This window comes from Terrapene carolina, unplaced genomic scaffold, assembly GCF_002925995.2.
Source record: "Terrapene carolina triunguis isolate 2854851 unplaced genomic scaffold, T_m_triunguis-2.0 Scaffold231, whole genome shotgun sequence".
In the NCBI taxonomy this organism is placed as follows: domain Eukaryota; kingdom Metazoa; phylum Chordata; order Testudines; family Emydidae; genus Terrapene; species Terrapene triunguis.
In genome coordinates this window covers 16396059-16421492 of record NW_020664582.1, presented here as the reverse complement: position 1 = coordinate 16421492, position 25434 = coordinate 16396059, and the positions used below count along the sequence as shown (strand labels likewise).

Sequence of the window (25434 nt, the reverse complement as noted above, 5' to 3'; positions counted from 1 at the left end):
CTGCTGTCTGAAGAGGAACCTGTTGTAGGTGAAAATCTAGAGGCAGGGAACGGGAGCTGCCTCACAACACAGCACTCAGGTGACCCTCTTGGGTGTTAAAGTTAACAAGTTAAGTTGCAGACTTTCTTTGAATGAGCTAGAGGGGGTGATGGAGACTGACACAGCGGCAGGGGTGCACAGCACCTATCAATAAGGAAGGCAGCAGCATTTCTTTGTCATTGTTCTTGTGGGCATCATTTTTTCTATGAGGTTAATGAGTTGTTGTTGTTGTTTTTTAAAGCAATATTCCAGACACTTTGGGATCTTCACATGGGATGGGGGGGAAGAGGGGAACTTGATGCTGAACAGTTGAACCATTTTCACTGAGAACCTTGAGAGCTGCTAAATTAATCCTGAGGTCTAATGGAAACTGGAACTTGGCTGGAATAATACTACTTTGCATTTCATAGATTCATAAATGCTAAGGCCAGAAGGGATCATTATAATCATCTAGTCTGATTTCCTGCATGACACAGACTAAAGAACCTCATCCAATATTCTCCGAGCAATATCATATCTTTTAGAACGATAGACAGTCTGGAGAATCCACCACGTCCCTGAGTTGTTTCAATGGATAATTATTCTCACTGTTTAAAAAAAAAAAAAAAAAAAAAAATTGCACCTTACTTTTGAATTTGATTCACTTCAGTTTCCAACTACTGGGTCTCATTGTGCCTTTTTCTGCTAGTGACACTTTATTTTAAGTGCCTGCAAGGACTGAGTTAAAGGAACACTATTAATTCAAATTTGGCCCCACATTTAAATATTTATTTATAAAAAAACCTCTAAGGCCAATCGCAAATGTTCTTATAAATAATAATAAAAAGCAATGAAAACAGTTGTTTTAAAACAAATATTTTGCTCCACTGTTGGAAATTCAACCAACTATGGCACTAAGAACATGAGAATGAAATTGGCTATAAACAAAGGCGCTACTGACTGTCAGTGGCCAAGCTGAGAGTAATGGAAAAAGTTAGCATCCCAGGTAAATAAACTTGTTTATTGCATATGATTTTAAAGTTGAAGACTTCAGGTCTTGCCTGTGATGTATCATAATCCCTGTGTTAGAGGTGGAGAGCCACCTAGACAACACAAAACAGTAGGCCCATTAACCTTAGTGAGAGCTTTAATTCCTTCAGGGTGATGAGATTTCTTTCCTTTTCCTCTCAAAAACATTTTAAGTTCTATATGGAGAGTTAAGATGGGGAGTTTTATATGGAGATTGACTTTGGTCTAGTGTCTGGGATCAAATCTGTTTAATGTAATCACAACATAAGCACAATTTCCCACTGCTTTGGGCCAATAAAGATTGTTTAGGGAACTAGACAAAGATTGTAACATTTTTGTTAAACTGTGCATCTGTAAATCTCCACTTTTGCTATAACCATAATATTTTTTTACATGTTGCTATAGTCAAATGGTTCTAACAAGGAAACTTTGCCAATCTACTGATTGGTTCCATATCCTACTCCTGGGGGAATTCTGCACAAAAATATTAAAAATTCTGCACCGAGAATTAAAAATTCTGTGCACAATATTTTAAAATTCTGCGCATTTTATTTGTCAAACTAATGCAATATAATCATTCCAGTTTCAATTATTTTGGTAGTTTATTTAAACTACAATGCAATGGATGGAGAATGGGAGTGGGGAGCATTGGAAGAAATCCCCAACCCCCCTTGCCTAATAGTAATGTCACCAGGTTTGACCCTTTATTTCTAGTTACTAGTCAACAAATATATGCAGCCGTATGCTCAGTGTTACATCATAGGCAACTGAAGAGCAAGTGGGGGCTGGGAAATCAAACTCACAATTTATATGGGCTACTGACCATCTCCAGAAAGGTAAGAACCAAACAATTCATGGAGCACATTTTAATAGAAATTTTTTTTCAGTTCAAAAATGTAGACCAGTTCTAATCACTAAAGCACTATAAGCATGTGTAAGACCATATTGTCCTTTACACCACGCTGGCAATGTAAAGGAGCCTTAAAAGTTTTACACCTGTTTTATCTTCCTGGGGAAATTCACAAAGGCGATGGGAACAATTCACTAAGCAGGTAGGTTGCTACATTTTGCTTTGCCCCACACCTACCTCCCCAGAAACAACCCAAAGCCCTGGCTCTCCACACCAAGTGTGCCGCAATAGCAAGCATGAGGGACAGAGTGTCTCTCTCCTCTCACACGCACGACTGCCCAGCCTTCCCGCCCCTGTCCTAGTGGTGATTTATGTCTCTACCTGCTGCTCCGAGTGCCTGAACCAACCTGCCTGCACTGCCGGGGAGAGGCTCATGACCGCTCTTGTGGGTTTCCCTTTGCTTCCCCATCAGAAGTCATTTTTCTGTGGGGAAGCAAAAACATTTGCGGGGGACATGAATTCGGCACGTGCACAGTGACGCAGAATTCCCCCAGGAGTAATATCCAGAACAGTACAGTCAAAGGACTGCGTGCGGAATAGCAAATGATCTTCAGGTAGAAAGGTTCACAAAGTGAGTGACTCTCCAGGAGTGTTTTGAAGGAGGCAAAGGGAAAAGGGGTTTAGCAAATATTAATTACAAGACTGTGCTGGGTGTGGGGGATTGCATGAAAGGAGGCACAGAACTGGGAATGAACAAAGGATGGTCTTATGGTTAAAGCTGGGGTTCAGAAATCTGAGTTCATGTCCCAGCTCTGCAACAGGCAGATGAGGGGTGGGGAAGATGCTGGATTCATTAGCTAATGTATTAATTGTAATGTTGTTATATTTGATGGTTCAAGTGGTCTTTTCCAGCCCTACGCCTGCATCTTAGTGATGAAGCCACACAGTTATTTTCTAATGCTGTGTCTTGTAAATAAAATTTTGGATTTGCTGATTAAAAAAGAAAATCTGTACAAACTTCAAAAAATCAATATAAAATGATGATTTTTTCGCTCCCCTGGGATTTTTTATATCAGGCGACATTAGCTGTAAAGGCTGATATGAATCAGCAGAGGAGGCAGGCTGTCAGGGATAGCAAGGGAGATTTCACCATTCTGCTGCACTAGAGAATACTGCAGTGAAGTAACATATTCATTTCCTGCAACTTTTCTGTAGTGATTGAGGAAGCTTGACCCAGGCTGATGCTCCTTCTCTACTGTATTATGACCTCCCCCATTACCCTTATTACAAGCCTGAGATGCTATACTTTTTTCATAAATATTGTCTTAGTTTTATGTGGTGCCTTTCCATCACCTCTCCATCTGGTTGTCCTGTAGTACCTTGCTGGTCAAGTGCTTAGGGGCACTCCGTTCGATTTCACTGGTCTGTTCATTTGTGCCCCTGCAATGTTGCCACACTCAGCTTACAGTACTATTAGCTTTTCTCATCAAATGCTCAGTCAAATATGCTCAGTCACATATGTGGGTCTGCTCAGTCACCTGCCCAACCACATCCTCTCCCCACATCCTGAATCTGATGGACGTGTTTAAATCTCCCGGAATCCACGACTCTCCTTACAGCCATTGCCAACCTTAATCTTTCATAAGAACGATCGGTACTGTCGCCGCTTGCCCTCTAGAAACAGCAGACGGTAGCAAGACACAAACAGTTAGTAGTCAAACTGCAGTTTGCCAGCTAGAGTAGGAGTCTGAGACAGACTGAGTTTTGTTTATTTTTTTGGCAAGACTATTCGCTATCACAATCGATCTGTTGTGCTGTCTGTAAGTGTTGCCCAGTAGAAGATCAGGGAGTCGGGCCACCTGGCTTCTGTTCCTGATTTTGCCGCTGATTTGCTGTGTGATATTGGAGAACATCATTTAATCTCCCTGTGCCTCAGTTTCTAGTTCCCTAAGTTCCTCAGCTGAAAGGTGGACAAATACCATATTAATAGTAGTGAGGCCCTCTAAGTTACAGTCCTTTCAGAAACACTAGATTTTCCCTTTGAAAAAAGCATATCAAATTTAGATACTCCGTGTGCTAAGATAGCAAAAAGTTTGAATTGAAGGTTTTGTGTAGGATTTTCTTTTGCCTAATGCGGCTGCCTATCGCCAGCTTGGAATGACTAGAATGACGCACACGGGTGACACCGCGCAATGGCGGCTGTGATTTACTGTACATCCAGGACGTGGTTTATACTGGGGAGGGAGGGATTGATGTCTGCATGGCACAGAACAAACGTGGTAACTGGGAAGGTAATACATCATATTTTAGTTTATGATGGAGGAAAAATAATTTAACAACCTTACTTGGATCATTTGAGCACCCCCTGAAGACAGATTAGAAAGAGTTGCTGCTCTTTTCTCCTTTTCTGGGATAACTAGATCATTTAACAGATTGACCCTCTCTCTCTTTTCTATGTTTGCATGGTGAAATCTAGGTCTCCAGGGATCTGGTTTGACCATTTTCTTAATTCATCATGTTTGATATTACAAGTTTGTGAAAGACAAAGTCTCCATCTCTCACCAGATGGCCCTACCCAAGAGAAGGGCATGGTCTCAGCATGAGCTTTTAATTTCCAGGCAAGATACCTAATTAATAGTTTCTGTCTCTTGGGAATTTGTAGCACATGATTGATTGTGCTGGTATTGAATCTCGGGATGTGCATATATATTACATCTGTGTTTACCCAGTCTGATAACTGCAGGAATTTTAATAGCACAAAGACCTCCAGGGGTATAGTCACAAAAACTATTTATTCTCCATTGAATTAAGGCCTGACTGCTCTCCATGTAGACCTGTCAGGACCATGCTGTTAAACATAATCCCATGTCTGTGTTTTAGTTATCAAAATAACAGATACTGTTTAAGTTACAGATGATCAAGCTGATATTTTGTGTTTCTTTTCCCGCTCTCTAGGTGTTTCCCAGCCAAGATCCACTGGACAGGGCAGACTTCAATGCTGTGGAGTATATTAATACTCTCTTTCCAACTGAGCAAGTAAGTCAAATGCTTGGGGTTCTGCTGTCCCATGAGCCATGGGGTAACCTTAATGGTGATTCAATGTGTAAATCCCCCTGCATGTCCATAGAAAGACAGGTTTAAAAATATACCCAGGGCTTCTTTCTAAAGAGCAGCAAAATTATGACTTTCAGTGGCAATTACTTCTTAAACTCAGACCTAGTGAAATAGAATGACCATCTCCCAATGTGCTAGCTGGAGTTTCAAATATAATGAAAGTTCCATTTTGGTCTCTAGAAAGAAACAGTTTCACTATGCAAGGGTTTGTTTGTTTTTGCAGTTGAATTTCAGATCCTGCTGGATCAATATACTGGGAGGCCCCAAGGATTCTAGCCACACCAGGGATGTTTTGAACGTGAAGTGTCAGCAAGTCCAGTCACAATCAGACTAGATTTTAAAACCATTGTTTCCTTTCAGGGATAAGGAATGGAGATCTAGTGGGGTCGAATCCTTCCCTAGTTCAACCCACGAACTAGGCTTGGCTTGGGGTTGGGAGGTCTATTGAGATGATGAGGGCCCTTGGGTGAGCTCCTGAAAACTTGCTGGAACTTCCTTGATTCTGCTGCGTTTGGGCTGACTGCAGAAGCAGAGCAGGCAGTAGGATTTTTCCTTTTAGGAGCTTCTGTTCAATTTGTTCTGCTTGATTTGCTCACACCCAGATACCAGTCAGGCATCCTTAATTGCTGTGGATCTCAGGCATTCGGGGCCCATTGCATTCCTCTGGGGGTTGCTGAAGTTCAAAATACTGTAAGGTTGAACCCTAACATACTTTGATCCTATTTGCTTTTTGACTGCATTATCCACTAGAGGTCACCATCACCATTTCCTTTAACTGCTTCCTCTGAAGGAGGATTCGTAAAATCGCAAGGAGAAATCGTAGTTGTACTCGGCGTGTTTATGCATGTGCAGGGGCGAGTTGAAGAGTCATTGTAGTCTGTAGATCTGGCTTGTGTTCCAGGCTCTGTCACTGACCTCTACGTGACCTTGAGCAAGTCACCAAACTACTTGGTGCCTCAGTTTCCCTGCCTATAAAAGGGGGATTATGCTACTGAATCACCTTTGTAAAGTGCTATGAAAGAAAATGCCAAGTATTATTCAAAGGGAAGTTTGAGTCTCCGATTTGCGTGTATGTAGCGAAAAAACATTTTTCTTTTGAAAAATTGTTTTTTATCTTGCAGTCTTTGGCAAACATTGATGAAGTTGTGAACAAAATCAGACTGAAAATAAGGTACGTACTGCTCTGTTTCCTTTCATTGTCACATAAGTGGGAAATGGCCATATGGTTGTTAGATTTTTCATCCAACTCTTTCCTATAGTGTGTGCCACTCAAATAACATCGCTCTAATGCAGTGTTTCTCAACCTCACGAAAGACAATTGGGCACTGAAAATTGTGTTACAATTCTAAAGCAAAGAAAAACAAAACTCCCAGAATAACTTCGGTGGCCAAAACCTTCTTGTTGGTGAGATCAAACATCGTAGTTGTAGTGCATAAGCTTTATTGTTGTCATTCTTACGTTTGTTATAAAGGTAAGCATAAAAAATATAAGGGGGTTGTGACATTTTTTTTACTTTGAAGAAAGGATTGTCTACTTGAAAGCACTGCTCTAGTGCAGGAGAACCAGAAAGGGAAACTGCCCAGTCTCATAACATTGGTCAACTGGAGTGAAATGCAAAAAGTGAATTGGATTTTAAAAATAATTTTCATATTTTGCCAATATTCAGTGTTGTTGCTAATATTCAGGAGAATAGGAGGTATTTATAAAAATGTCGGTTTTATGCTGTCAGCACCATTTAAAAACAAACCAACCCAAGTACAATTTTTTTTCTTTCTGTGCACTGATTTTCACAACCGATCTGTGCCATGTATGCAGTAGGTTATGTTGACGTTGTCTGCTTTTCCCCAAAGGAGGCTGGATGACAATATTCGAACAGTAGTGAGAGGACAGACAAACGTGGGACAGGATGGCAGACAGGTACTTGTGTCTTCTATCACAAAAAAATCCCAAGCCTCTCTTCTCCCTCTGCTAAAAAGAAAAACAGCTATGGCATGCAGAAGTCTCAAAGACTCATGGACTTTAAGGTCGAAAGGGACCATCATGGTCATTAGTCTGACCTCCTGCACATTGAAGGCCACAGAACCTCATGCACCCACTCCTGTAATAGACCCCTAACCTCTGGCTGAGTTACTGAAGTCCTCAAATCAGGGTTTAAAGACTTAAATACAGAGAATCCACCATTTACACTTGTTTAAACCTGCAAATGACCTGTGCCCTTGCTGCAGAGGAAGATGGAAAACCCCCCAGGGTCTCTGCCAATCTGAGCCGGGGGGAAATTCTTTCCTGATCCCAAATATGGTGATCAGTTAGACCCTGAGCATGTGGGCAAGACCTGGGAAAAGATGCTCTGTAGTAATTCGGAGCCCTCCCCATCTAGTGTCCCATCGTAGCGATGCTACTAACATCTTGCACACACACACGTAACACTGTATGTACCACGGAGAATGAATACACGAAGTCATATTGAAGAGTCACTTACAGACACAGCTGTTATTACTCGTCTTCTGATCAGTCTATGGAAGGAGGCAAGAGAGAAATTGAGTTTAATGAAATCAAAACAGAAACGTGATGCCTGCAGTTGAGTCAGTCTCAGAAGTTGATTCCAGAGGTATAGGAGGAAAGCAGATAAAAACAGGCCCACTGTTAAGTGGGAGTGGATAGCTCAGGGGATTGATACTGGATATGGAGCCTTTTAACTAGGTCACTGATTGGAATGTCCTAGGGCATTACTGCCTGACTGAGTGGCCCCCATGAAACGAGATGGCAGGTTTCCGTTTCTTCTCTATTTGACAAGTGTCTGTACCCCAGTACCCAGAACTTAACAGCAAGACCAAGGATATAGTAGCCATGAAGACTGAACTACCTTCTTACCTGTAGATATGATTCATCGTTGAGGCACCTAGCACTGTTGCTGCATGTCTTGTAGCTGTTTTATGGGTAAACCGGTAGCTTCCATATCAATCCAGCACCTTCCATGAGTATTACATTTAGTATTAAGAAGAGGAAACAATGTTTAAGAAGTAGTACCTGGAGACAGGACTACCTTTCCCCCACTAGTAGACCCTTTGGATGTATTTTTCAGTTTTTCCTGAAGTACAGTTTGTGTGGGTTTGCTTCTTTCCTTCTGGAGCACACAGTGACAGACTCTGTTGAAAGCCTCAATCTGAAGTGCACCTGCTTGCAAAAATCTACCATGACGAAAGAATAACTGCTAGACAAATAAAAGCACTTGAGCCCATGTGCCAAGTGATGAAAGATGAGCTGTTCTGCATGGAAAGGACACAGACCACCATTAAAACGTATTCAGTTTGCCACTCCCAATAGACTGATCTTGTAGTTTATAGTCACAAATAAAAGAACCTACACAAGTAGGTCTTATGAAGTGTGGACTGAGCCCAGAGATAGGAGCCAAGGACTTCTTGAGTTCTCATCCTGTTTCCGCTGCTGATTCTTGCTGTGGTTTGAGTAAATTATTTAACCTCTCTTTGCCTCAGTATTAATGTCTGGAAAATGGGGGTTGTTTACCTATCCCAGGAGGACTGTTTAACATTGGTATGGATCCCTGAGCACTAAATATTACTGAGTTAGGGACACATTTGGCAGATATCATGGTGGAGACTGGAGACTATTCCTAGAATAAGAGAAAATGTGAAAGACAGCCTGGGTCAGGAGTGAAGTGTGGGGCCAGCAGAGTGGTCAGGAGAAGGGTGTCAGAAGAAATGAGGTCAGAAATACACATGGAAGGGGAGTTGTTGAGGCTGAGGAGAAGCCAGTGCAGCAATTAGAGAAGAGGGTTGAAACATGCTCAGGATGACAAAAGCGAGGCAGATGGTTTTGGCAGCAGCTTCTCGGACAGACTGAAGGGTGGAGGGGTGATTGGGAGAACACAGAAGAGGAGGAGAGTGCAGTCAAGGGGAAAAATTATAAGAGCATGGCCTAGGGTTTTGGCAGGTCCAGGGGATGAATTTGACGAGGGGGACAAAATAAAAGAAGCTGTTCCTACATGGTGACCAAAGGCCACAGCTCAGCAGTGTGTGTCCGTGCTGAGCATCCATGGAAATACTGGCTGTGGAATCCTCTGTAGAGAAACCTCTTGCAAGAACCGCTGGACAGAACTTGCGGAGGCTGCTTGGGATTGACTTGCTAAATGAGTTTCCTAGGCTGTTGACGGATGTGTACTATGGAGGTCCAGCATCCTCCATGTGAAGCTCTGCCTTCTATGTCTCACATCCTTGAGTTCCTTAGAGGGTCACTGTGCCATATCGAAACAGTGCAGGCCTTAGCCAGTACCCTGTGCAGTAGCACTGGAGGGTGTCGGAGAAAAAAACAGATTTCTCACTCTCAGGTTGGGTGCAGCAAGTCAGATACTTTATTATCTCTAGCAATTGCGTGGAGGGAGAGAGCAAAACAGGTCTCTCACAGGTAAACAATTACAGCAAGCATTTATACCTTTTGTTACATACAATAACGGGCAACAGCTGCATTTTGTTTATACATATGTCATCCTGATATCTTATTTTCCTCCTCAATTTAGACTATAGTCTACATTCCATACTTATCTAACACAAGGTCGCAACAACTTCTCACACAGTTCTTTCCCACTCGCCTCACACAATCCTCGCTTCTACAAATCTCGCGTTATTAGGGTTACAGCTAGCCTGACTCTTGCTTACGTAAGGAGACTGCGTGGATTTGAAATCCCCTTCAAATCCCTGTCAGTTGTTTCTCTACTTCCACAAGGGGTAAATACGTTTGTGAAGCCCCTAGTTAGTTTGCCTGTTAAGGGACTTATTAAAATTCCGTCAGAATAAAACCACAGAATATTTACGTGTGTGGGGCATGTTTATGCAGAGTCCCTTTGAAGTGGCTTAATGCAGTATTTAGTCGTGAGCGTTTCCATGTTGAATCACTTTACTGCTGTTCAAAGTAATAGCGCTTTATTTTACTGAACGTAACCAGAGTGTGTCATGTTAAAGGCAGGTACTCTTCTAGCAATGCAACTAAGCCTTTAATACTTTCAAAGAGTTTGAAATATTGACACCAAGAAATTGTTGAAAGCTTTATTCTCTCTCAAGGATCCGTGTGTATTTTAAAGGATGCGTGCTTTCCTCTGTGCCTGTACAACATACATGTATGTATGTGTGAACACATGTTTTATACATGGATTGCTGGAACAAAGCTGTGTCAATATTGGGAAGGGCAGGCTTAGAAGTATCAAACTTGCAGGAATGTCAGTAATTCAGACATTAGTAGGTCAAAGGGTACTGCAGTTGAGCAGGTCAGATTACAGAGGGAGAGAAAGTTGTGAATAGCATTTCAGTTAGAGATGGAATTTTGCATTCATCTCCCCAGAACCCAGACAGAAAGGAAACACAGAAGAAATAATTGGTATTCCTGTCCATGCCATAGTTCTTTCTTTCTCAGCGGCTCAGGATGCAGGCGAATGGAGAGAGGGGCCCTTTCAGAGAATGGCCTTGTTAATAGTTTGTGGGGGTGAAAACCTTGATCTTTAGCACCGGCTGTCTGTTCTTTTGCTGAAGGGAGCCTTTGTTTGACTAGCGCATGTTCAGTGGAAATATGGATGCTCAGAAATGTTAAGTTTTTATAGGGCAAGAGGCCCAGCTTTTCCCTCTTGGATGGAACAGAGGAAGAGTTTAATTTTCCAAAGTATTGTAAGAATTTGTTTCTAAGTACCAACAAGTGAGGCACATCTAAGAAAAACAGATGCTCGGCTATGGAGAGAATCAATGCTGTAGTAAAGAGAGTGGGACTTTTTAAAAAAACAGCAGCATGCTTCAAGCTAAAAGCCACGCTGACCAGGAAGCCCTATTTATCCCCTTCTGTCTGGATCCTATGTTCTATATGTCATCTGAATGCTCCAACAATTCTATTTTTCCTGGCAGAAATTTCCCTGCCTGGTGATTCCAGGTCTCTTCTCATTCCTTATCACCCTTTTTCGGTTCATTTTGTCTTTTGGATTTTGCTGCAAGTCGATGCATGTGTAGAAATGGCAGCTACTGTGTAACGTTTTTACTTGCTAATCTCTCTCTTTCCTGCTGTACCTTCCCCTCTCTACTCCCAAAGACTAAGCCATAGCAAACTGTGCTGCTTAGCTAGAGGACAGCTTTCCCTTCGTCAGTGTGTTGCTTTTAATTTAAGGTGTGTGACAGATGCTGTAACCAAGGGATAACAATCTGCTCTAGTGGAGCCGAACTTGGTTTGTGCATGTTGGTGGACGGATGTGTAAATCTGTCAAAAACTTGCTTCATTCCTGGATTGCGGGTTCTTCTGCGTGCATGTTTGGAGAGAGCATTTTATATTTCATGTGTTTACCCAGTCTGTAATGTTAATGATTAGGGAGACACAGGTGTGTTTGAGCACAAGATAGAAAGCCAGGAAGTCGTGAGTGCTAATCCCGTCTCTGACACTGATTCGCCCTTTGGCCTTGATCAAGTTACCTAGTCTCTCTGCATCAGTCTCCTCATCTCTGAAACGGGGATAATATCTGCCACACTTCCTCTACGCTTTTCTCTAGCACAGTCCGATGATGTGCTTGCACTCTGCATTTGACCCCGTTCTGAGTGTCGGACCTTTTAAATAAACATAAGCATTCAATAAGTAACATTTTAAAATAAAATTCTCTTTATGGCAAGACTCGGTCTCATAGATTCTAAGGTCAGAAGGGACCATCGTGATTATCTAGTCTGACCTCCTGTCTGAGAGCATGACAGGTCTGATCCAAATAAAAACTGTTATTGCATTTGGACACTCTTTTGCAAAGTGCTTTGCTTACTAAAGAGGAACTTGGCTGGCAGAGAGTTTGCAATTCACTAATCACGTTTGGTATTTTGAAACCAAACATTAAAAACCGCCACGACAAGAACACTTAAACCTCAGATACCATGTCCCGGTTGTAATGATTTCATAGCAGCTGAGATGGCCATCATGAGTTCATTACACAGCATGCTAGAGGGGCTTTAAAGAAGCCACTCCCATCTCTTAACCATATAACAACACGTAGGTGACCAGAAGAAGCTGTTCACATCTGTCGGGTCCACGTGGAGGTAGACAAGTGTCATATTTTCAGCCAGTTATTATAACATGGGTCCTGATGCTGCCAGGGGTTGAGTAACTGCTGATTTCTGTGGGCGTGGAGGATGCGGGGTGCCTTGTAGAATTGAGGGTAAATCACTGTTTTTATAAACACCCTGGAAAGGCTTTGACCTTCTTCCCAAAGAAATATAACCCCCAGATGCTAAGACAACACGAAAGGTTTTATTTGAGTGAACAAAAGCCAGGAGGAGGTGCCAAGCTGAGCCGGCACTCTTCCCTGAAGGAGGCAGTTCACTGTGGTGTGAGTTATTTACGTGTGGGTGGGAGCAGGCAGAATTGTGGATATAGAAGTTTATTCTCCCCTCTGTTTTTATTGAGGGGATCAACATGTACATTGCAGAAGGGGGGAAGAATATTCAGAAATATCACCCTTGTCTTTGAATTTCCCATCTCTCATCTGCATAACTTGGCTGCTGAATGAGGGAACAGGAGTCTGGAGCCTTTCATTTGTAGGTGGCTGGTTCAAATCCTTTCTATTCCAGCGAGAGGGGCCACTAAAGAGCTGAGCACAAGCAAAGTGGGGGTGCTCTTTTTACTTGCCAACTGCATCTTCCCCTTCTGCCCAGGAGGGGGGAGCACAGCGTTGCTTTTGAGACCAGGCTAGCATTTGGTTTTGCTCATCAGCTGGTGGAAAAGAGAGAGTCTGGGGAAGGTATGGTCTGTACAGTGGCTCAGCTTTCTCACTAGGCCTGCAGATAGCACAGTTGCTCCGGATCGTGGGTCTTCACCCACAGCAGCAGGGTGCGTTCCCAGTGCAACATCCAGCCTTGAGAGAGAGTGAGAGACAGGGCCAGGAAGTATGGAGTTCTAATTGCAGGTCCAACGCTAACAGCCTCTATGCTAGAAGCAGGTCACTTAACCACTCGGTTTCAGTCTCCCCTTCTGTAGTATGGGGATAATATTACTGTGCTTCACAGGGCCATTGCACACATTAATGAGTGTTTGTCAAGTAGATGAAAAATGCTGGATTTTACTGCCTTTTAAACGGAGAGCCCCAAATGTTTTATATTACCCAAAGGAAAAAAAAGTAGCAAGATGGTTGAAAATAAGTGCTTGAATTTAAAATTAAAACAAATCAAATGAATGTAGCACCAAAGGAACCACTTAAACAGTTTTACAGTCTGGAATGCTCCATCTTCTCCATATAGTATAACATTTCCCAGTTCAAAGCCATCTGCATTTTTGAAATTTTGCCCTAGAATTTTCTCCAAATGCAAAGGCCTTTAAATAGTATGGCTCATTTGGCTTCCCCTTTCTTGTGTGATATTTTTGTGACATCTGTAGGCAATACCGTGAACTTCAAAAATTAACTTGCTAATGACCTCTTTATGTGGGGGAGGGGGGAGACAACAGCCGTGGGTGGAACATTCCATGGCAGGATGTAACAAAACTTTCCTTGGGAGTCCCAGACATCAACTATTTCTGATGCCTTGGGAGAGGCTGGGAATGCAGAAGCTGCTGTGGGTCAGTTGTAACAATATGTAGTTTGGGTTGTGCCTGTATTTTGTAGGGAGCCAATGCTATGGATTTTCTCAGATCTGACATGGGAAAGGCGCTTACACTGCCTTTGCTAAAAAGCTAAGGTCCAGTTACTGCACGCTTTCATATCTGCCCCAGGTTACAGTATGGGCAGTTCCCATAGATTTTCCACTACGCATTTAACATGTTGTCAGTACATTTCTAATTTGCTGCCAGTTAGTCCTGTTTATTACCAAAGCTTCTAAATATGTGAGTTATAATTTATCTGACAATCACTGACTTTTTTGTAATGTTCTTTTGGCCTGAGCTGCTTCACCCATTCCCTCAAACTCCCTTTTTGTAATGTATCCTCTGTATTTTCAGACTCTAATTTAACTCTTTTGTTCCATCTCTGCAGCCAGAACATTTGCAAGCCTGAGTTATTAAAGGAGAGACAACTTGAAATCTAGTCCATTTCGAAATTACTTAGAATTAGTTTCACATCCAACCCTCTCTGCCACTGTTTGTGGTTTTACTATTGAATTTCTCTACAAAAATTTTTTCCCCCAAACTTCCTGACCTTCTCAAACAACAAGGGACACAAGGAAATGATTTGAACTGATGAAACAGTTTGTCTTTTATAGGGAAAAAAATCTTTCCTTCCCCAATCTTTTGTGTTAATGATCGTAGGTTTTACTGTTACAACAGCAGATGAACATTTTCAGATGGATGTGTGAATTTGTTTTTAAGTTGCTAGTGTCCCTTTAAGAAAAGCAAAACATAATTTAACCTAGAGGATTTCCTAGCATAATGGAGGCCAGTCTGATTGGCTTCTAGGTCCCAGTGCAATATAAACGTTGAATAATAAGAAAAAGGAAGTACACATGTTCTGGACAGGGAACAACCTTGCCTGTTTTTTGGTGGATGAAGATATTAGTTTGGTAACCAAGTTGGCTTTGACTGGCTCCCAGCTCTGTTTTTTTTTTTACTCTTAATATTGGAAATATGTTTTCCTTATCCATAGGAGTGCAGGAAAAAAGATGGCAGCTGTTGGTGTTCATAAGAATGCAAGTAAATTGCTGTCTAGCTTGCACCCAGCTCAGTGGTGGACACTTTCATTAGCTGTCTGGTACTTTCATAAACAATGCTGCATATAAAGATAAATGTGTAGCACCTTTGCCGCTGGGGGAAGGTTAGCAATGCCTTCTCTTCCCAAGCCATGTGCACAGTGTAGTGTGTTGCTATGTTTAAACCTGTGAAAGGACGAAGATGGATGCATCTGGTGTAGAGAAATACCCACAGCTCTCTTGGGTTTGGCAAGGTCTTAGACTGACGTGCATTGGACACTTACCCTCACTCAGCTATTTCAGTGGAGATCAGGGAGGACTTTACAGAATGGATGCAGGGAGGAAGGGAATTGCATATGGAGATTGAGCAAAGGAAGTGAGAGGTGAAAATGATGCGGGTGCCACGAAGCCCTCTTGCAGCCTAAGCACAGGGAGGGAGACTGGAAGGTGAGGATAAGACCCCAATCTGGCAAAACACTTAAGCCCATCTGTAATTTAAAGCATGTGAGTAATCCACTGAAGACAGTTTTGCATAGGCTAGTTGTGCCCTCAGTCTCGCTTGCTGCCACCTAGCCATTGTCTAGTGCTTGTGCCCTCCTCCCTTAAGCTCTGGTCCAGCAAAACACTGAAGTGCGTGAATAGTTGCTTTGAAGTCAATGAGACAAGTCATATGCTTAAAGTCACAAATATGCCTAAGTGCTGGGCTTTGGATAGGGTGACCCAGGGCCGGCTCCAGGCACCAGCCGAGCAAGCTGGTGCTTGGGGCGGCAGCTTGTAGGAGGCGGCATTCCGCCCAATCCTAGGGCGGCACGGCTGCTTTTTGTTGTTGTTGTTGTTCCGCTCCGGACGCCCTGTAGGGGGCAGCGGCGTGGAGGACGGGAGCGCCCTGCAGCAAGCTCGGCAGGGCAGCCTGCGTCCTTCCCTCCCAGCCGACCGGAGCGGTGCGGAGCCCTCCCAGCAGGGGGCATGGCGGGAGGGGCCGCGTGGCAGCGCCCCGCTGAAGCCCTGGCTGGCCCCCTTCTCTCTCTCCCCTCGCTAGCCGGGGCACATCTGCAGGGCAGGGAGTCCCCCTGCTCCCTGGCTCCAGCCGCGCCGGAGGGTTTTTTTTTTTTTTTTTTTTGGCTTGGGGCGGCCAGAAAGCCAGAGCTGGCCCTGGGGTGACCAGGTAGCAACTGTGAAAAAACGGGACAGGGGGTGGGGGGTAATAGGCGCCTATATAAGAAAAAGTCCCAAAAAACAGGACTGTCCCTTTAAAAATGGGACATCTGGTCACCATAGCTTTGGACAACAATTGCCAGGCAGGTAGACCGCTAAATTGTGTGTACAGCTAGGCTAGGCAACAACATGCTCAGGTTACTGTCACTTCATCCTCTCTCCCTCCCAGTGTCCACCCATTTATTTGTTTCACGCACGTGTTGTGTCTTGTGTTTAAGAAAAGATTGTCGGCATTTTGGGGTAGAGCCCATCTCTTTACTTAATGTTTTGTGCAATGCCAAGCTCAGTGGGGCTGTGATTCCTGATTAGCGCCTCTAGGTGCTACCAGTATAACAGGTTAGCTTCAAAGCAGGCTTTGAAGAGCCTGTAAAATCATCAGCCTGTTCGCAACAAGTGTTTAAGCCTGACATTTTAAATAATATCATTTGTAGGCTTTTCTTTGGCACAAACACTTTAATATCTCCCATGCCTCTTATGTAGAACACTCTTCTATCGTGAACCATTCAACATTCTCGTCTCCTGTTTTTCTCTACAGAAACTTTTTATCCTGATGGTTAGCAGGCAAAGACTAATATTCAGGATTTGTGTGTGGAGTGTGTGTGTGTAGGGGGATGAAATGCAGATTTAGGGAATGTCTTAAGCTCTGTGTGTAAGTTTAAAAAAAAAAAAAAAATCCACACCACATATTTCTTAAAATCCAGGGCTTGTGATTAAAGTCACACAGAGTTCTTAAGCTTTTGTAGCCAATGAATAATAAATAGAAGTCAAGCTGCCAAAATAAATCAAACTTAAGATTCATTTAGACTCATTTCTCTAGCAAGTTATGGCAGTTGGATAGTCTCTTCCAAGCCGTAGGAACACAGTAAGCCTTTCTAGTCTAAAACATGCTTATTGAAAAGGGTTTTAGGCAAATGGCATGCCAAGAAGAAATACTGTTATTTATTATCCTTTTGGACATTGGCCATTAAAACTGGCATCTGCAGCTACACAAGGAGGTCAAGCATAACTTTTGCCATCTGCTGTGTAGCCAAGTTCAGGGGAGAAGCAAGTCGAAGCGTGACCTTTTCTTGTGCTTCTATATCATAAGTGGGTAAATGCAGCTTGTCACCATCCTGTAGCCCCGTGGTTCTCAACCAAGGGTACACCGACCCCGAGGGATAAGCAGAAGTCTTTCAGGAGGTACATCAACTCATCTATATATTTGCCTAGTTTTACAATAGGCTACATAAAAAGCACTAGCGAAGTCAGTACAAACTAAAATTTAATACAGACAATGACTTGTTTATGCTGCTCTATATACTGTATTATATGGTAACGTAACGTATGCACTGTATTAGACATGCATGCATTTTATGTCATTTACTGATGCATGCAAATATGTTTATGAGGTTGACGTTGTCATGGTGTGTATGTGGTTGTGATGTAAAAATGGATAGCTTTTTAAAACGAGGAGCTGGAAGCAGCAGCACTGGTGACAGTGAAAGTATAATTCACAGCCTCCCAGAATGACAAGGCTCACACGTGGAAAAATAGGCTCAAGTATCACACTGAAATGTAAGTTCAATATTTATATCCCAATCGATTTATTTTTCACTATATGGTAAAAACGAAAGTAAGCAATTTTTCTGTAATAGCGTGCTGTGACGTACTTGTATTTTTATGTCTGATTTTTGTAAGCAAGTAGTTTTTAAGTGAGGTGAAACTTGGGGGTATGCAAGAGAAATCAGTGTCCTGAAAGGGGTCCAGTCGTCTGGAAAAGCTGAGAGCTACTGCTGTAGCTGTCCAGGGTGTGGCTCGGGTCATGTTTTGTGCTGGCAACAGGCAAACTTCATTCCCAGATGGACCCAAGCCCGGAGTAAGTTACAAAGCAAGATCTTGCTGGGTCAGAGCTGGTGCTTTTGCCTCATGCCAACTGCATGAAAAGTCCACTCCACCAGTGATAATGTTGACAACAGGCAGGAGTTTGAAGCTTGGTTTTACTATGCAGTGCCACTTCCCCCCCTCATGGGGAAACGTTTATTCCAGCCATTAGGTTTACATGCCTACGGCTGAAGATCCGTCAGCATTTCCACTTATCAATCTCTATTTTCCAGGTTTGTAATGCAGCTGTACAATCCTAGGCCTCAACCCAAGAGTGGATTTATCTTACAAAATCTGAAAAGCATTATTTTGGTCCGTTTTTGGAGGTACACAGTGTGCGACCCAAACATGGCTCTGATTGATCAAATGCGATTTGGTGGGAACAGCTGAAATGCTGAGTTCTCTAATGGGCTTTACAGGCATGTAATTGACAAGGGCCCTGCCCTAAGAAGTTTACAGGCGAACTAGGCAAATGCGTTGCACAAGATTGCAGTTCAAATACACAGGGAGGTGCAGGCCATGTTGGAGTGGAGATCAGATTTGTTGAATCTGGAGGAGTAATGGAGGTCACTGAGTGCAAGAGATCAGGGCAGCTCTCTGGAGCATAGAGGGTGGAACGAAATGAGGCATGCATGGAATTGCGTGAGGAAGGTGGAGACAAAAGGTGCAGTTAGAGAGGAACAGGAGCAGCATGGGGAAGTAAAGACTCAACACTTACAAATTCTAAAAAAAATTAGATCAACAAGAGAGAATCACAGCTTGTCTACACAGGGACTTTACCTGTACCTTATACAGGTATAGTTATACTGGTAAAACTCCTTGTGTGAAGACTTATTCTGGAATAGTGTCCACATGGGGGTGTTATAGCAGTAGAGTTACAGTGGCATACTTAGACTGGTATAGTTACACTGCCCATTTTCCCTGTGTAGACAAGCCCTCGTCCATAGCACGTTTCCCCAGTGGCTCATGATACGTCTACACAGAAAAAAAACACCCTCTGCAGTAACGAGCCTGGCCCGGGTCACGTGACTTGGGCTTGCAGGGCTTGAGCTGGAGAGCTAAAAATAGCCATGTAGATGCTCAGGCTGGAGCCTGGGCTCTGAGACCCTTCCTCATTGGCAGGGCTCCAGGCTGCGCTGCTGTTTATAGCCTCACAGAGCGAGCCCCAGTCCGTTGAACCAGACTCTGAGGCTCTCTGCCGCGGACGCGTTTTGCTGTGTAGACCTCCCCTCGCTCTAATAATCCTGAGGCGTTTCCAGTCCTTCAGGGCTAGGCTGTAATTTTACAAACCGCCCTGAGTGAGGCGTGGGGAATAGCCGCACCTCCTCAGGAGCAGTTGGGGAACCGGCTGTGGTTCCGAGTCGCAATTCCTCCCCCGCTTCCTGAGAAAGGAGTAGGTCACTTCACCCCTTCGTGTGGAGCAGTTTGCTCCCCATCGCTTGCCTGCCTGGCAAGCAGAGGGAGATGGAGCCGCGACTCTCAGTGGGGAGTGATGAGGGAGCAGCCGTTGCAGCCAGAGTCTCACCTGGGGAGTGCGTGGGGCTTTGCTCCCTTGTGCAGCTGAGTGCGGGCTGTGACTATCTAGCCCTCAGCGCATGCTTACATGATGTAGCCATCGCAGGTATAAGACCTTAATGGAAGAAATTGTTAGCATGATCACAGTATACAAAAGTCTTTTTGAAAGTGCTGCAGTTGAGGCTCCTTTGAGTTGTTAGATGGGAATTTATTTTTAACCATGCTCGAGGTTTTCATTGATTTCAGTTGTAAGTGTGGCAAGGAATGAAAGAAGACTTGACTCTCTGCAGTTGAGAATGGGGAGGTTTCCAGAAGTTCAAAGCTCTCAATATCCTGACCACAGCCCAATTTGTAACATGAAGGATTCATTTGGACTCTAAGAAATTGGGCAGATGTGTCAAGTGTCTATAAAATACTTAGCACTGGGCAGTTTTCCAATATGAGTAATAACATCCAGTGGAAATGTATATTTGCTAGAATCAAATAAAACCAGCAAGTTTTTACTCCATACCAATCAGCATGTGGAAATCATCTAAGTAGTTTAACCATTATTACCAGAACAACGTGGATTCTAGTGGCCCTCTGGCTTAAAGTTTCCTAAGCAAGCAACCTATCCCAGCACATTTTTTTTCTTTCCCCAATGAAACGTTGTTCTGTAATAGTGCACAAACCTCCTATAGTTCCTTTTGTCTGAGGATTTCCGAACCCTTAAATATTTGGCTGAGCTCCACAACAGCCCTGGAAGGGTGGGTAGGGGCTGTTCAGAGATCACTGCATCCATCACTGAATTGTCACCACATCACTGGTAGAAAGTGGCAACTGTTCAATAGAGCACAGAAACTCCGCCCACCTTTTTAGGGCGGAGGTGAAGATGGCTACCGTGTCAGCTTGGAACTACAAGAGGAATTCAGAGACGTAGAACGTAATTCCCTGTGTTGGATTTCGGGTAGGATGCTATGTGTAACACCCCTACTCCTGCACATAAGTGCTAGGACATCCTTTAATTGCCATAAGTGGCAAGAACATTGGTTTTAAAGGGACACATCAATTCAAAGTCAAATTGATTTAAAAAAAAAAAAAAAAGTTCAGTAGTGTCTGGTACTGCCTGACTTCCCCTGCCAATTGTGGTTTTACAATCACATTTTCATCTCTTAAAAGCTGTTTTTCCGTCCTCCTTTGCTATGCAAAACACCCAAAACCAAGGGGAAACAATGTAACTGACTATACCCAAAGTGATCTTGTGGTTACTTATAACAATACTGAGGTCTGGTCTACACTATGGACCTATATCGGTTTCACACCCTTGAGCAACATAGTTATACTGACCTTAACTCCCCGTGTAGACAGCGCTATGTTGGCTGGAGAGCTTCCCCCGGTGATATAGCTACCACCTCTCAAGCAGGTGGATTAACTACGCCAATGGGAGAGCTCTCTCCCGTCAGCTTAGAGCATCTTCATTGAAGCACTACAGTGGTGCAGCTGCACTGATGCAGTGTTTTAAGTGTGAATTTGCTCTAAGTAAACAAATCTTTTTCAGACTGTGTCATCTTTCGTTGTGTGTGTGTTTGTGGTCAGTCTCACTCTCTCATCCTTATGCACTAACCAAATACTGCAACGTTTTGGTTTCAGTTGCTACAGGCAGACTGTTTAAATCCAAACAAACTGTTTTCATCATCATCAGAACAAAGCTTCATGAAAATATTGTTAAGCTTTGTCAAGCAAACCAAACCTTTATTTTGTCCCAACACCAAATTTTACATCTAAACTACCAAACGGTGCTCCATGACTTAAAAAGCATGGAATAGGTTTTCACACATCTTTTCTGTGTGTGTCTGAGCGAAATGTTATGTTATCTCTCTTCTTAACTTAAAACATTTCTGAGGTACAAAAAATGCCAAACATGCCCAGAGCTCATCAATTAAGTAGGTTTTTCTAGGTCAAAAAGAAATATGCAGCCCCCCGGCACCACTGTATCATTCAGAGCTACTACTGTGTTGTTTGAAGGTTATATTTTAAGGGGTAAATAAAGGGGTTTGAAGTAAGCTTTAAGAAATCAAATCAATATTTATTAGCAATTTCACTTCGTACTGGTGCTCCTGAAATTTACAACATTGTCAAGTTTTGTTGTTGTTGTTGACAGTTTTGGAAACTTGTACCTTGTTCTAAAAATCGCAGTATAAAACTTAAACCTAAGACCAGCTGCTATTCCTGTCTCTTCTCTTCCCCCACATCACAACCACATTACTCAGCAAAACAGCAGGAGACCTGAGTTCTTTAATTCATAAAACAGGGCCAGAGCTCATGTTGTCCAAACTGTGACTCCCCAGAGCCCTTAAGTAGGTAAAAGTAGCAGATGTTGGCACCACACGATGGTAGCTGTTGACCTGTTTTTTGGCTGTTAAAGTGTCTGGGGGCAAAATCCTGGTTTAGTTTGGTCAGCATTCCAGTGACAATTTGTTAGCTTTGGAGCTTGCCATTGGCTTCAATGCTCCATCTCCAACGAAGTGCAAAATAATAATCAAGAGAAATATTTTTTCAAACATAAACCACTTTCATCCTAAAGGTTTCCCCGGTTTAAATATTTGACTTTCTATTTTTATTGCTTCTTGTCCCATTTCTGAAACAAGAGAAGCTGGAGTATCCTGAAAGTATGAAAGAGAGAATCTATTGTACACGAGCAGGCAGAAACTCTTTTCAGGGCCTATGCTTTTTCTGAGAATAAAATACGATGCAACAAGTGTTTGGTGTTGTGAGTTGACTGGTAATTAAGGGTGCTCCCATGTTCATGATTGGGGATATTTTCATCCCACTGAGATGAAATGGAAGGGGGATATTTTTATCTCCATGAATGGGGATTTCTACTTCTAAACCCCCCATGAACTGAGATGACATTATGCCCCCCACCGTCTTGGTCTTCTCTGGAATCGAACTCTTCGGGATCAAACCAAGGACAAATGCAAGCTTGAGACTCTGCAGTGACAGTTAAAGCATCAGCACATCATGCACTTTTTTGCAGAACAGATTAGAAATAACCTTGATAGATGGTTGGAGGTTTGGGAGTGCAGATTGGAGGCCGTGTGTCAAACCCAGGAGAATACTACTGCTCTTACATTCTCTCTGTCCAAGTCCATGATTAAAAACTAGTGATCACTGAACGGGGGGATAGAATTTCAATAAAATATTGTGTAGGTGCTTGTCACTTATCTGGACTGATCCTGTTGAGTTTTTCAATAACTTCATACTGTTATGGGTAAGCCTTGATGTATGTTTTATAGAAAATCCCGCCCAAGAGACAAGCAGTGGATAGGAAATTTGGCAGGAGTAAGGCTAGCTGATACTGACTCTGAAGGGTGGGGAGATGAAAGGATAGCCCTCCTTTCCTTTCACCATCTCCTAATAGTGACCAGGTCTTACCAGGAGCTTGATAACAGATTTGGATTTTAGTATGAGATGCTGACCCTTGTTGCCTTTTCAGACCTTTAGAAAAGAACCTCTGGTAGCCCCTGGTCCTGCTAACCCTTATGCATGTGTTTAACTTTGAGCTAGAGTAACTTGGGGCTATTCACAGTAGCAAAGTTAAGCATGCATGTAACCATTTTCAGAATCAGGACCCTAATGGTTAACTTTTTAGAGAGAGGTCTGGCTATTTTTATTTTCCACTGCTTTCTCCAGTTATTTTTGATAACTGAAGTGGACAGGACTTCAAAGAGCAACTTGTCATTCCAACACCATATATTTTGTCTAAGTACCATAGGGTAAAAATAACAAAGCAATCTTTAACTCAGAAGACTGATGGCTAGTAATATTTCTTAGACCTCGCATAGTACTCTACAGCTTTAAATCACTAGCCACACATTCATCACTAATGTGCTTTGCAGAGGTCGCCTTATGGCAAGCTGCCAACTTCTTAAAAACTTGAATCGAAGCAACCTTTATCAGAATACCTTCATGTTAGATGCAAGATGCGATTGTGTGCAAGATGGGATGTTGGCAGGGGATGAAGGCAGAATTAAGGTGGCTTGGGTGGCTGTGAATTTTCCTGCCTTCTAATATTTGCTCTCTTACTATAATGTAAATATGGAATTATTGGCTTTCTTACCTTGTATGATTTTTGAGAAAACACCAACATTCTCTTATATAATTGATACATACTTCAGTTTATTGAAGCTTTTTTTTTTTTGGTCTGTGAATTTTAAATAATGAAAGTGTAACCCACATTCAATGGCCCTTTCACAGGTAAGGGTTGGATTCTGATATTGTACTCACATTGAGTGGCATCTTACTGATTTGAATAGCCACAGCTGGCCTGCCTGCAGAGTAAGGTGCTACTCAGTGTGAATGAGGCAAATTCTGGTTTTATATGTTGCTGTATGTCTCCAAAGACTTTTAGAAACACTGATTAGTAAGTAAGGGCAAGAAATAATCTTTTGATATTTGTAACAGAAAATAAAGGACTTTCCCATAAAACTAGATACGCTTTGTGCAGAGCTTTTGTATTTAGAGCAAATATTGTGTACCTTGCAATAGCTTGTGTGCAACCTTCAGTGTCTAGAACCTGTTGTACTAAGCGTGGTTGTCTCTCAGTTACTGCACTGGGGTTGTCATTTAACTTCATTGTGAAATGTTATTGGTGTTTGCCCATCCCCCATGATAGCCACTGAGGAGGCTCTGAATGGAGCTCAGTTTAGCATCTCATACCAAAGAATTATCTGTCCCTGAAGGCTAAGTTTGTTTTGGGTGGTCCAAGGTCTAAACGGATGTCATGACATTGCCTCTGCTTTGGATAAGAATGGAGTAATCAAGCAGTGATGTTTCCATGGGAGCTAATTTCATCTCTTGGCCAGATCTGGCCTCTGTATCTCTTTATTTAGAGCTCTGTTTCCAACATCCCTCTTGGCTTGAAATACCAGTTAGTGGTAGCAGTCAGTGCTGTGCTGAAACAAAAGGAAATGTAGCAACTGGCCTCTGGGAAGGACTTTGGGTTGACTTTTTAGAGGCCTATCCAAGTCTCAGAATATGCAAGAGTATCACTTTGGTAACGGCCTGTTTAATAGCTGAAATTGGGATGTGGTACCTATACAGAGACTATGGTTAAATACATTGGAGAGAGAATTCTTTATTAATTTAGTTTTGTTTTTAATCCATATGCCTTGGAATGGATATGGAATAAAAGGCAAGATTTTATTATAAAAAGAAACTAGGGCTAAGAGCCAAACTCTATCTCTCCCTCTCACACAGGTGAGTAGTTAAGCAAAAAAAAAAGGAAGATGTCAATTGCAGATGAACAATGTAACAATCTCTGTAAGATGTACATTCATTTCACTAACTGAATGTGTTGGATGATTGGCGAAGGGACGTTAAATAGATAAAAGTTAATGCTCACATGATTCTGATACTTCCGATGAGACCTGTTTTCCCCTCTGGAAAGTGAATTATAAAATGTTCTCCAACTTAGTCACATTTATTATAAAAAGTAAAAAACCATTCCAGTGGGGGGGAATCCTTCTGCCAAGTTGGTCTTCATTTTGATCTTGGAAACACAAGATTGTGATCAATGTATTTGTTTTTTCAAGGAGTATGTAGCTACAATAATATCCTTTCTCATGGGATTCGATATAAAAAGGGGGATGGAATAGAAGCGTACTTAACAGCAGAAGACAAAGGGAGCTGGGGATGGAGATGTTATCAAGATGGAAAGGGCTTATGTGTAGAGTTACTTCATAGGTCGGTTTTAGGACATGCGATCAGGTGGCTTTCCCCACTCAGATACACTCCAAACACAGTTCACACCAGTTGTGCTGGAGTCTAAACTTACATCCTTTGTGGGGTTTGGTCTTATTCACGTAAGGAACTGAAAATACCACACAAAATCCAGCCCTCTGTCTATAGAGAGTCATTCCCACTTTCCTTAGGGTGAGATACTGAACTACCTGCAACAGTGAATCGACAAAAGATACTTAATGTTTTCAGCATGATCATAAGGAGGTTTTCAAGCAAACACGTCCATCTCTGTGCATAATTGTATATATTCCACACACAAAACATTAGTTATCTTTGAACTGAGGTTGCTAGTTGCATATCCTGTGAGTGCAAGATATGAAAAACAAGGAAAAGAAGCTGGCAAGTCATTCAACAGCCCATGTACAGGCCACCTTTTTGTTCCCCTTCTCAGCCTCAGCAGCCTCTTCTCCACAG

The 25434-nt window shown here is 42.6% G+C and overlaps 1 protein-coding gene across 1 annotated transcript in view; it reads left to right on the top strand.

The window, feature by feature from the left end:
• Positions 1-6114: 6114 nt before the first annotated feature.
• VPS53 (VPS53 subunit of GARP complex) overlaps positions 6115-25434 on the top strand; it is an 87672-nt gene continuing 68352 nt past the window's right edge. The window contains exons 1-2 of the mRNA XM_029912542.1: positions 6115-6182; positions 6862-6928. The gene's annotated coding sequence lies outside the window, so the exon portion shown is untranslated. The remainder of the gene's footprint in view (positions 6183-6861; positions 6929-25434) is intronic.